We start from the raw sequence: 12,874 nt of genomic DNA, 5'->3' as shown, positions 1-12,874 counted from the left end.
TGTGCTTGGGGCACCGGTGCGGCACTGCGGCGTTCGTTCACTGCGGCACTGCTGTGTTATTTTCGCTATTTTCATTTTACAATTTAGAAATTGCGTATTATGTAAAAGTATGACTTAAAAGACAACAAAATTCACAAAACGTAAGAAAATTTGTTCAATATCTTTGAGATTCGTTGAGCAATCTTTCGAACCCCGCAGTGCCGCACCAATGCTCCAAGTGCAGTGCGATGCCACCTTTATCATCGCCTACTTGCGAAAAGATGTTGTTCGATTAAAAGACAGGAAAATGCTGCAATCCGCTCCTAATGTTTGTGTATTACATTAATCTTACCAAACAAATCAAAATGTCATCATTTATTTCATATGGCCCGGGCGAACATGTTTGCCGAGTAATGGCTAAATCTACTGGTAGCAGCCCTCTCCATCTGTTATACTGTACATGGGCGCGTAAAGGCGGATTATGAACATCAGAAATAGACAGCAAACAAAGCCAGTATTTGCCGTAGGGTTAATGATATCCAAAGGCAAAGTTGCAAAACGAATCGCCTCTTGACCCTTACTGCTACGATAAGCTGCAGCCTTCGTTGGTGTCCTTACACTCAGCATTTTGTCTTTCAAGACTCAAGGCTCTTTGATCTTAAGACTCAAACATATCAAGATCTTAAGATGTCTTGATTTCAGTCAATGGATGGCTATTGATCAGTGTGAGAAGGAAAGAAATGGGGAGAGAATTTATGTAAAATCAACGTATTGCTCTGTGGGTGTCTTTGTGTTGAGTTTTAGATAACCTTATACAAGATCAGCGGATATGTTCTTTTTGATACCTCTGAAAATCAATGAACGGAGGCTTTTCTAGTGTGAATACAATTTTCCTTCATAAGACCACATGATACATGTATACAATTTGGAGAAACTATGACTATGATTTATCTTGCAGAGTTTAGTTACCAAGTGAGTATAATAGAATGTAAATATATAATAGTGTTCGTGAATATAACATTAATGTCATGGAAATAAAGATGAACCTTTTTCCAAGTAGAAGATTGAAGTTATCGGAAAATTTTTAGTAATTTTTAAGAAAAGCTCTGGTAAAAATCGAGAGAATGGGTGATAAATTATCATCTTATTGAAACAGAATACCTACGCTAGTACACCTCTATCCACATGGTATCCTTTATTCGTTGTTAACCTATGCCCCTTGCTTTTAAAAACAGGGCATTTTTATAGGGATATCAACTTGACGTTGCTTTCAAGCTGCAAATATTGAAAATATTGCAGGTTGATATTTGAATCGTTGTAGTTTGAAACCTCCCTCCATCGACTTGTTATCCTTAGTTATCCTGTTTTTTAATTAAAAAAAAAAGACGTAGGTTATACCCAGCGTATAAAGATGTCCCAGCGCTATACAGTGTTTTGCGTTGTAGATTATATGTATTTTCATAGTATTCAAAAACATCTTTGTTTGACCTTACCTTGTCTTTTCCGATGTCTGAGTCCAGAATGAGGCTTTCAGCCTTGCAGAACTCAGGTAGCAGTGTCCCCGTCTTGGAGCTGAGGGAATATTTCCTGGTGAACCCACCCTGTGGAGCAACACAAGTATCGCCTGTCAAATATGTTTTTCAAAGTGTCAAGGATAGAATTCTTTCTTTGTGAGAAGGTTTCAGCTGTGAAAGAAGACCTTTGGTGTCAAGTAGTGTCCAGGTTTCCAGATATACGGGGTCGAGGTTTTAGTTATAGAATGATGAAACAAGACCTATGCTGTCCAAGTGTTGTCTGTCAAATATGCTTTTCAAAGTATCAATTTGAAAGACTATCTGCTAGAATAATGTTTGTTCATTTGTGAGAAGGTTTCAAGCCATAAAAGGGTGTCGAAACTTTTCTGTCTATGAAATAAGATCTTTGGTGTCCAGGTTTTATGCTATAAAATGACTATAAAAAGCCTATGCTACCCAAGTTTCTAGAATTTGCTTTGCAGAATTCCACATATCAAACTAGGCCCTGATGATCAAAAGTTCAGCCATAAAAGAAAGTCATAGGTGTCAAGGTTTTTAGCTATGATAGGAAGCCTCAAGTGTCAAGATTTCTAGCTATCAAAGGAAATCTTTGAGCAAGATTTGTAGCACTAAAAGAGATCATTGGTGCCAAGCTATGAAAGTAATATTTGGGTGTCAAAAATAATAGATATGAAAGAGGAAGTTGCATAGGTGTTTCAAGCTAAAACAAATAAAGCTAAATTTTTTTTCTCTCACCTATATAAGAAAGCCTTTCATTGGTGTCCATGTTTTTAGCTATACAAGGAAGCCTTTGGTGTCCAGTTTTATTAGCTATAAAATCCTTTGGTGTCCAGGATTTTATCTATTAAGAAAGCCTTTTGTGTCCATTTTTTTTAGATACATAGGGAAATCTTTGGTGTCCCGGTTTTTAGCAATAAGGAAGACTTGAGTTTTCATGTGTTTAGCTATACAAGGAAACCTTTTGTGTCCATGTGACTTGTATAGTTATATTAGGAAGACTTTGGCGTCCAGGTTTCATTCTGTAACAAACGCACCCAAAGCAAAAGCCATAGTTTCATTTTCAAAACTTATCATTTCATCATTGTCATTTTTGAAAACTTTCTTGCAGGCACCGCTCTTCAAAAGGTCCATTGTTATGATCACAACCAACAATGTACCAAGTCTGCCTATATAGGTCACCAGTAGACAACAACACTGACGACATTGTAGAGTACTACATTCGACCATATGTCACAGTTGGAGCTAAGCAAACGGAACCAATGACTACACCTATGTGAGTCGGACATTTGTAACGACTATTGGAACACCTGGACTTATCTAAGGGCGTATCAAAGCTTCTCCTGTTTGATGTTCGTAATTACATTATTCCAACCACACCCATGTATACAATGATTACATTATGATATTTGTTATTACAGTGATTCTTCTGGTTTGTACTTTTTATTGGATAAACTTTTGTATAACAAAGCCTCTGTGAGCTTCCAATGCTGCTTTCTGATATCGTTATATTTTTATTATTATATCTATTAGCTGTATCTAAATTGAGGTGTATGGAAAGAATGTGACTTTACATACGCAAAACTTAATTATATTATGTCACGAAAGATAAATTTCTATCAACGTGCTGGTATTCGTTTGATTGTTATAAATGCATGATTTTATGTGTCTTTTTTTATTTCTATGTTTTGGTGGTCGTTATTTTCTATATCATGCGTTTTAGAGCGCCATTGCCTTCTTGAAACGTAGGAGCAATTTGACTGTAAATTTAAGAAGACAGTGCAAATGGTTTGTTAAAGTTCTGAGTCGAGTTAATACTCACTTTTATATCCAGTGGACTTTTACATGCACTTGAAATATACATTTGCAGAACATACAAACAGATCGATAGAATGAAAAAAAGATGAATAAAAGGGCATTGTTCTTCTGACTTTGGCTGTCTTTTGACTATGCCTTTTAACCAGAGTATTCAGATCAAATGTTTTGATGTTTTGCTGTTGGTCTCACGACTACATGTATTTGGTGACCCGGTCACGCATATACGTTGTACGACCATCGTACGATCCAAAAAATATAATGACACTTTCTGATATCCGTGCGTACGTCTTGCCAAATTTAGTTGTCTTGTTACGGAAACTTTTCTAAGATCTTCGTCTTCAATTTGTTGGTCCTATGCATCACAGCCTGCTTGATTACGACGAAAAATGGTACGACGGACTACGACGATTGTGACCCCGTCGTGAGTAAATTGTGCATTGAAAACAAGAACTAGAAGCGTCATAACATAAGGCTCAAATGTACTGAGGTCCAGTTAAATTTAGTTGTATGTCTTTGGTGCAATTAGGCACTATTTCCCTTTATTCTACTTGATGTGCGGGATGTATATTTGTATTGATACAAACACACTGAGTGAACACCTAGGGTGACAGATGTCATGTTATTTATGCAGCCGCCGGGCTCGCCCTATTTAAGCACAAACGCCGTATTGTGATTAATGAGTATATCAACACAGTGGGGATGTTTGTGCCTAACTGCCTTAGAAACAATGGCTCACCTTTTTGAAACACCAATGATAAATATTTTCCAGGCTTTTTAATCCATATCCACTCATAGACACATTTGGGTCTATTTTCATTGATCTGTTTTGACACTGTTGCCATGTCAAAGCGTTATTGTAAATCGTCTGGAGACAAACAAGAGTGTGAATTTTTTGTATCAGTTTTGCTGAGTTGTTTGCTGACCTGTCTTCTCTGGCAGAGACTTGTAATCCACTATGATTGGATTCTTATCATCAACACTTCAGAGATAACGCCAAAAATGTATCAAATAAAGGTAAAATGTGGTTCAATTTTACCGTACTTTACCCTAGTCTTTTGTGTTAAAGTTCGTTGGAGATCTAGAGCCGACAAAAGTATGCGAGTGGACCCTGGTTTTGTGAATGGGAGTTGTGTGTGTGGTGAGAGAGCCAACGCAAGCAAAGTTACACTTAACAGAACCTGCTAGCGCCTGGCAAGAGCAAACAATGCTTATCAAACCCGGGGCGTTGTTTAAATCATACCCATGTAGCAATATGTACAAACATGCGGCTTTTGGACCTATCAGCAGTCACACTCTGTTCCGGTGTGTTGTAGTATGTTGACTCTAGACTAACAACTGCCTGATGGCAAACAATGACATCATCCGGGCGGCTTGCTGGGGTTAAGTGGACGGTTCAGCTGTGGGATGTGGGAGGGGGGCGCTTCGCAAGCAAACCTTCTACCAGAACGACCTCTGATTTGTAAATAGCCTTGAGATATGTTCTGTTTTAAGATTCATATATTTCATTACGTTTGGTGACTTTCTTTCATACGGTATGAGTCTTCCAAACTATGTGAGTTGTAGCTGATTGTAAATACAACAGAAATGAACATATTCTTTTCGTTACACATTTACTATTAAAAAATCACAATAAAAGTGATAAATGATATAATAGGTTGGCAGGTCACATATTGTGTGGAGTAGAAAAGGCAGTTTCTTATGATAAGTTTGTAGTTCTGATTTGCATATTGGTGAATATTTTTGCATTATTGCCACCAATGACAGTACATGATTTGCATGTTTGTTATTCATCTGTAGATCTTTTCACCGGATTCTGCTTCCGTCAGATCGGCAAGGAAACAACCATGTTACCCACCGGACACACATGACGAACTCATATCGCTAATAATCCCAACCGCCAAACATGGTCCCCGCTAATGCCACCATGTTTCTCCCTAACCAAATACCATTAGCCTGTCAAATGTCAAGCCGTTGGACAAGGTCACGGACAAACAATGGCAGTGGGCTGTCTGTGTGAGGGAACAGAGTCCCAAGGCGGTACCTTGCCTTCAGATCAAAGTAGATAGGGGGAAGGGCTAGAAGTGATAAATGACGTCTGGTTTAAGTGAGGAATGCTGTGAGAATGGCACTGCCTAGGTGACTGTGCCTTGGTGATTCAGAGCCGGCAGTGTATGCGATACAATTCTACTGAACATAGTTCCTCTTTCATCAGTTTTTAGAATGCCACTTTAAAACCCTACGCATCAAGCCTTTGAAATAGATGTTTAGGACAAAATAAAAGATGCTTCAACTATGAAAAATAGTTTATGATACGCCGTTTTAATTTTGGTAGACCATAGTTGGTACCAAACCCGTTTCCACGGACAACGAATCGACTTGCACAACGCCGGTCGTTCAGCACCAAGCACCACAGACACTCAAGAAATTTGAAAGTGTTTACAACAAGACTCCCAAGGAATGCCGCTACTTGAGCGAAATAAAGGAGAGAATGATCTTTTGAAGTTTATCCGAGCTTGAGAGATCGCGCAAAGAAATTAGAACATAAGACATGTGTTAACTCATCAAAGGGGGTTTTGTACATTGAAGGGACCTTTGAAGTGGTGTTTTTTATATAGCACTTGTGCTGTCTAGTGCCACACAATGCAAGATAAAGTCATTGACATTAGCTAAGATGCTATAGCAATCACACAAGTAATTAGAAAATTTTTCTTAAACAGAGAGAAAGGCTGTTTAAAAGGAGTTCCATATCTCAAAAGCACAATGATATGAACTATGAAACTGTGAGAGCAATAGTGGTTTTCTTTTTTTGCGGAAAATTGTTTTCACTGAAACCTGCATTTGACACAGAAAGTATGAAATACGACGATGTTGCATTGTTAAAATTTTGCCTTTGTCTTAATACATGACATTTCACATTTATTCATATCAACCTAGTATAAAAATATTCATATTTTCTCCATAAGATAACAAAACGTATGTCATTGCTATGGAATCTATTATCAAATTGTTAAAAAAGACCATCCTTACCTCATTTTTCAACCTCGCTCCAGAAAATCTAGAAAAAAAGCAAGATAAAATACAATCTAAAAATCAGAAAATGATAAACACAATCACTATTCATCAGCATACAAGAACCATCTTATCATAGTGTAAATGCATTACATATAGCATTCTATTATTCAGTTGACTATATTCTATCCACTGATTAATATGTTTATATGCATCTCAGATTTATTTTAGGATGTTTGCATTCATATTGTACTGACTGACAATGTTATTTAGTGTTTGCAAAACCATACACAGTAGCGTGTAACCATCAATGATGTAAACATAAGCATAGCAGTCATAGAAGAATTTTTCCAGAGATGTGGAGATTTTGCATGATTGGCATGTATGTAACTTGGGGGAGGGGCAGCTTTTCTTTACTTGGCACTTTCGAGGATGATGAAAAGTCGTTGCTTATCTGAAGTCTCATGTAAAGCTGGCACTTGACAAGCGTAATTGTTCTCAAGACAACCTCGGGGAGTTTCAAACCCGCAAAACTCGACACCAAACTTTGCCACCAAAAATCTACAACCAAACGCCTTAGCCAACCGTCAGGATGTAGGGTAATTAATTACAAACACCCAGATTATATCTAAATTACTGTTTACCGCTGCCATGGCGCGAGGCTCGGTGGGAGCTATTCAACCAATGGGAGGCCGAGTTGTTAATCGTATTCTCTCGCAAACAAATTAACGGCCATTACAGAAGGCTGGGACTCAGGGGCAATGTAAAAACGTGTGAGCTATTCCATATACCCTCTCAATATCACGTGATTGGTGCAAGCTTGTGGGAACAGTTTGGAGTCCCTGTGTTTTTACTAAGGACTTTCTACCCGTACAAGTAATTACCAACGTCGGCAAATAAGATGTTAAAGATAGTGACAAGGCTTTGGGCTTTGTCTGCAACGTTTGCTTTCGGCGAGGGGCGAATGAAAAATGGGTTGGGCGTCAGCTAAAATTGGACAAAGAGGTAATTACTCAAACCCTAACTGGTATAATTACTCAAAAGGAATTGCTCCCGCAAAGCAGTCTTGCTTAGACACCGCAACCAGCCTGCACTAAAAAAAAACTCAAGCTTTTTTTCTTTGTAACCAAACGTCCTGTAAATTACCGGAGCATAGGAAAACTTTTTAACATACAAGTTCTACATGGTCAAAAGACTTGTGTAATGTCCTTACGTTTTTAACCTTTATTACATACAATAAAAACGTTATTGGAAATTATAGAACGTTATGATGTACGAACCTAAGTTTAAAGTCAAATGCAAAGAAGAGGATAATTATGACATCCGTGGCACGCGTCTTGGTGGGAAGTATGCATACTTGGTAGTTGATATAGCTCGGAGTTGTCAGAAATGCCGGTGATTACAAGGCTTGTTCAGAGTGTTTTATTATGGTAACAAGATATCGCCGTACTCCAGGCTACTGAACAATCTGCCAAGGGTCTCACAGTGGACTGTTATTGTTTATAAACATCTTGTGCGAACATCGCTTCAACTCGGGGCTCGAAATTTACTATGGGAATACGTGAATGAAAATGAAACGCAACCACATCTCTCTGCACTTGGGGCACTGGTGCGGCACTGCGAGGTTCCAAACTCGGATTACTCAACGAATTTGAGAGATGAAGAACGAATTTTCTTACGTTTTGTGTATTTTGCTGTCTTCTAAGTCATAGTGCCGCAGTGAACGAACCCCGCAGTGCCACACCGGTGCTCCAAGTGCAGTGAGCTACACTACCTTTAGATAGAGGCCTCGGGTAAAATTTTGGGCCTTTTCGATCAACTGCACGGGGGTCTCGCTACGGCAGGCATTTTCAGCCCAATACACTGGGTCATTACATCCTACTCTCTTCAATAAGTGTGTTGAGTACTTTTACGTGCAGAGGTTTGACGCTTGAAGCTTAAGGTGCACCCTCACTTCACTTGCGTTAAGCTTGCGGCACTGCGGGGTTCGTTCACTGTGTCACTGTTTTGTTATTTTCTCCATTTTGTTTTAATTTAGATATTGCGTGATACGTGAAAGCATGACTTAGAAGACGACAAAATACACGAAGAGTATGAAAATTCGTTCTTTATCTCTGGAATTCGCTGAGTATCTTTTGAACTCCGCAGTGACGCCAGCTTGACGCAAGTGCAACTTAACGTCCGAAGCTCCTTCATACACAGAGACGCCGGCTCTACGCCAACAACCGAAATGAAGAATGCAATCGTACACCCCTTACAACATGACCGAGCTGAGCCGACCCAATAGGCACACGGATCCACGGAATTTGAACCAGATGGCCTAGCAGCATGGCTGCGTTACCACTTTCGCCACTGTGACATCTCTTCGAATCTAGCATAAAATTTGAATACACAGAAAAAAAACTGCGCGCGAATGGAGTAGCATGACAGAGAAACATTCACATAAACATCACTACCTCTCTTTTGGGAGCTTTTATCTGATATCTTATTGCGAACTTTGAATGCATTTTACGTGAGAAAGTTTTTGTTCTACTTTCCAGACATGTAAATGCCGAAAATTTGCTGTTTACTGCAATAGCACCTTATAGTACAGATACACAGCTATAATTTTGAGTGCACTCATTGCATATTCACCCAGTATTTTTAACCTGTGCTTGCGTAGGTAGAAAGAATGGAATCTTGTTTTACCTTGTGAGTCCTTTCCCTGAATATAGAGAGTGGTAGTAGGCACTAGTTTCCTTGATTCCGATGCCGTAGTAGTGGTACCTGGACAAAAATATATATAATAAGTACTTATTAAGTTCACATTGGCTATATAGTCTACGTAAAATGACATTTAATTTCGATAGATGAAACATGAAAATAACAAGACTTACATACATCAAAATTAGAAAATTTTAAGGGAAAAAATAAAGCTAAACAAAGAAAGCAAGTTCTGTGTCGGACTTATAAGGAATTATGCTATGTATGTATAAGGAATATGCATCATAAAATACGTAAGATTATATCATGGTTAAATCCACACCATTGTATGGCTAAAAAGCTGTGGTATGAAATGTCTTACTATGATATTGTTAGTTTATGGATTATGCTACTAACAATGAAACATCCACTAAACGAAACTAAATGTGTCGCCCTAATTCCAGTTCTTACTACCAACATGATTGTCAGGCGTTGTATGTGACATTGCTGGTATGAAATTATAAGACTGTATTCATAAGCTTTGTGACACACAGCGATTTTACAGGACATCAGTTGCAGATACTAAGAACAAAGGCTTCTTTTTCATGCGCTATAAGAATTCTTAACGCACATGATCCGCAAGAATTCTTGGTAGTAAAAATAGATCGTGTTGGCCATGACAAAAAGACTAGTAGATTGCGCCATGTTTTTTTCAATTCTACTAAAATAGTATGGTAATAGTATGATTAAAGGACTGTCCCGTCTCTAACAGGAGCTAGAATTCTGTCCATAGTAACCTACGGTTGACCCCAGACATTGTAGGCCATGTCGACCTGGACCACAAGACTAGCTTCTTGTGCCATAACTTCCCAAATCTACTAAAATAGTATGGTAATAGCATGGTTAGAGGACAGTCCTGTTTCTAACAGAATCCTGTTTTCTGCCCATAGTAACCTAAGGTTGACCCCAGGCCGACTGAACTTTTGACACGACCAACGGAAGTGTTGGGAGATCCTTTTATTGCCCCCTCTAAAAGCCATAAATAACATAAACCACGCCCGTTATCTCTTTTACACATACCTCTTAGTAAGATTAGTAAAACTGTATATAAAAAGGTGACAATCTTTGAGAATTATGTTAAAGTCCTTTAACGATTAAGCTTACAAAAATATAAGACAGATTTTGGTGGGATCCAGATAATGTTGCTATTTATGAAAGATGTAAAAATCTGAGAATTAATGAAAAAAGTGAATACATTAAAAGCAATAGCAATTCCTTTGTAGTCATTAGTATATTTCTCTGCAAATCATGCCACGCTTTTTTCCCATTTCTACTTTTTTGCGTTTTCTTCTCATTTACTGCTACGATCAAAATTAAATTTCTTTTACGCCATAAATGTTAAACGAAAGGGTACCTTATAAATAAAAGGTAGGTTTAGGAGGTTCTATGCGTAATCAAAATGTGAAGGCTCCGTAGTATTGCCTTATAAACTCATATATAAGTATATTTTTCTTTATATAATGTCAGTTATTCAGTGTAAACGTCTACATTTATAGATCTGTTGAAACATGATATATTTTGTGTCTTATGTTTAAACTATTAGCCAAATATTACACTACGTTCAAATGAAATTTCATCAAAAATCATATATTGTTATAATAGTATATATTGTATTACCGTTGGACGTGGCGTCAAAGAAATATTTTGTACACTACGTCGATGAAGGTTAGACATCCAGGTAATAAGATCCACAATACAAAAGATTTTTCTAATCGGTCATGACTCATGAATTTTACGTAGGTACGTCGTATCTTTTGTATTGTTGTTCCAATGATGCAACAATGATTGCCTAAACTCAACAAAGTATCCCCAAGTCACTGACGAAAGGTAGCAAATGCCGGCTACAGTGTCTGTCAGCAAAATCTATCGAGTTAGAGTATATTTTTTGTTGCACCACTGCAAAAAGGTAAACTGTAAACTCAATGACGGATCCCCAAAATCACTGGCGAAAGGTAGTAAATGCTAAAACGTCTGACCGTTTCCAAAATCATATTCAGTTGCTTGAGGAACCGCTATTTGGCGTATCCCATTGCATGGATGTCTACCCTTTATCAAATATAGCATAAATACAACAAGATTTGCCTAAACTCAGTGATAGTGCCCCTTCGTGGATGCTACCTGAAACGTCTGACCGTTTACACAATCCATCCATTTGCTTGAGTATCTTTTGTACTATGTACAGTAATACTGTATACACACACTTCCTTGACGACCGCTGTACTGTAGGTGACTGTGTTACTAGATTCTCTTGGACATGGTTTTTTGATGTGTTGCTAAGAGTTATAATGTAGGTTATCATAAAGGGGCTGCCCAATGCACAGTCATCATATTAAGATTAGCTCCTATTTTCATACATGACGGGTCAAACTTGTATTGTGATGAATTCATATCGAAACAAGTCGGCTGTATTGATAAAGATTTTGCTGTAGGTGGTATCTCCCTGCACTGGGGACACCGGTGCGGCACTGTGAGGTTCGTTAATTGCAGCACTGTTGTGTTACTTTCACCGATTTTTCTTTCATAATTTAGATATTGCGTCATACGTGAAGGTATCATCTAGAAGATGACAAAATACACAAAAGGTAAGAAAATTCGGTCTTTATCTAAAAAAATCGTGGAGTATCTTTCGAACCCGCAGTGCCGCACAGGTGCCCAAAGTGCAGTGAGATGCCACCTTTAGATGGCAATGAGTAAAGCGTCAACTCTAATAAGGTCGATGTATTTAAAAAAAAAAGAAATTAGAATCTATAGAGCGCTACTAATGCAGTAAGTATTATGCAAAATGTCTATATATCAAGGTTTTCAAAACACTAACAAGAGGGTTTTGGTAGTTCTGGTAGAGCATTCGGCTCGAAATCTAGAGGTCCCGAGTTCGATACTCGCCGTGCTCCCGACGTTGTGTCCTTCGGAAAGGCACTTCACACGACCTTCCTCACTACACCCAGGTGTAGAATGGGTACCTCACTTCAGTCGGGGAGGTAAAAAAGGACTACCTTTATCTTCTGTCTGTACTGTACTGTACTGTACTGTGTACGTGGCACTGTTAATATAAATTACGAACTTGATTGTAGTGCCACATTGTCCTCGTCTGTCCAAAATCAAATACAAAACAAATTGTCATTCTTTGTCGGTCGAATTGTGTTTTGGTCTCGTTCAAGTATTCTAAATGTTGCCCAACAGCAACATCATTGAGCGTTTTATTCCTGGATCGTTTTCCAATCTTCGCATTCTTTGGTTTCATCAAGGAAAATCTCTTTGCTTTTTCTTCAATGCCTGGATCACGTATCCGTAAACAGAACGCTTTTGACGTCGTGTTAGGGTTGATATAGGGCGTTTCAGAGCGTGACATTGTAGATATAGGCTACACCAAGGAGACGGCTATATATAGTTTTATAACCGCCCATGGCGTCTGTTGCTATGCCGATTAACGTCCGAAAAAACGTCCACATGATTTTGCAAAGCAATGCTTATAGTATTCTGTTATCAATATTTGGAAGGTCTTTCTCAGTTTGTATCAAAATGATTTTATACAGCATAGCTTTTGCACATCTTCACTCTGTTATGATTTTTCGTCGTCACATTATCGAGTATTAGATAGTATTTTAGTGACTAACCCAGCAAGTTACCGAGCAGCCTAGCAAGCAACTACGACAGCAAGCCACCTGGCAAACCAGCAACCAACTAATCAACAAACTACCAACCAACCAACCACCCAACCGACCTACAAACCAACTAACCAACTGAAGGTGGTATCTCACTGCACTTGGGACACTGTTGCGTCGCTGTGGGGTTCG

The 12,874-nt window shown here is 38.5% G+C and overlaps 1 long non-coding RNA gene across 1 annotated transcript; it reads right to left on the bottom strand.

The window, feature by feature from the left end:
• Window positions 1-1,447: 1,447 nt before the first annotated feature.
• Window positions 1,448-9,109, bottom strand: LOC118408803. Its single transcript, XR_004830361.1, has 3 exons — window positions 9,027-9,109; window positions 6,357-6,384; window positions 1,448-1,580 (listed from the first exon to the last, which is right to left on the bottom strand). It is a non-coding gene; the product is annotated as an uncharacterized LOC118408803 (long non-coding RNA).
• Window positions 9,110-12,874: the final 3,765 nt, after the last annotated feature.

The sequence above is a fragment of the Branchiostoma floridae genome, unplaced genomic scaffold (genome assembly GCF_000003815.2).
Source record: "Branchiostoma floridae strain S238N-H82 unplaced genomic scaffold, Bfl_VNyyK Sc7u5tJ_427, whole genome shotgun sequence".
Lineage (NCBI taxonomy): Eukaryota > Metazoa > Chordata > Leptocardii > Amphioxiformes > Branchiostomatidae > Branchiostoma > Branchiostoma floridae.
The sequence above is the reverse complement of the archived record's forward strand: the minus strand, read 5'-3'. Positions and strand labels throughout refer to the sequence as shown.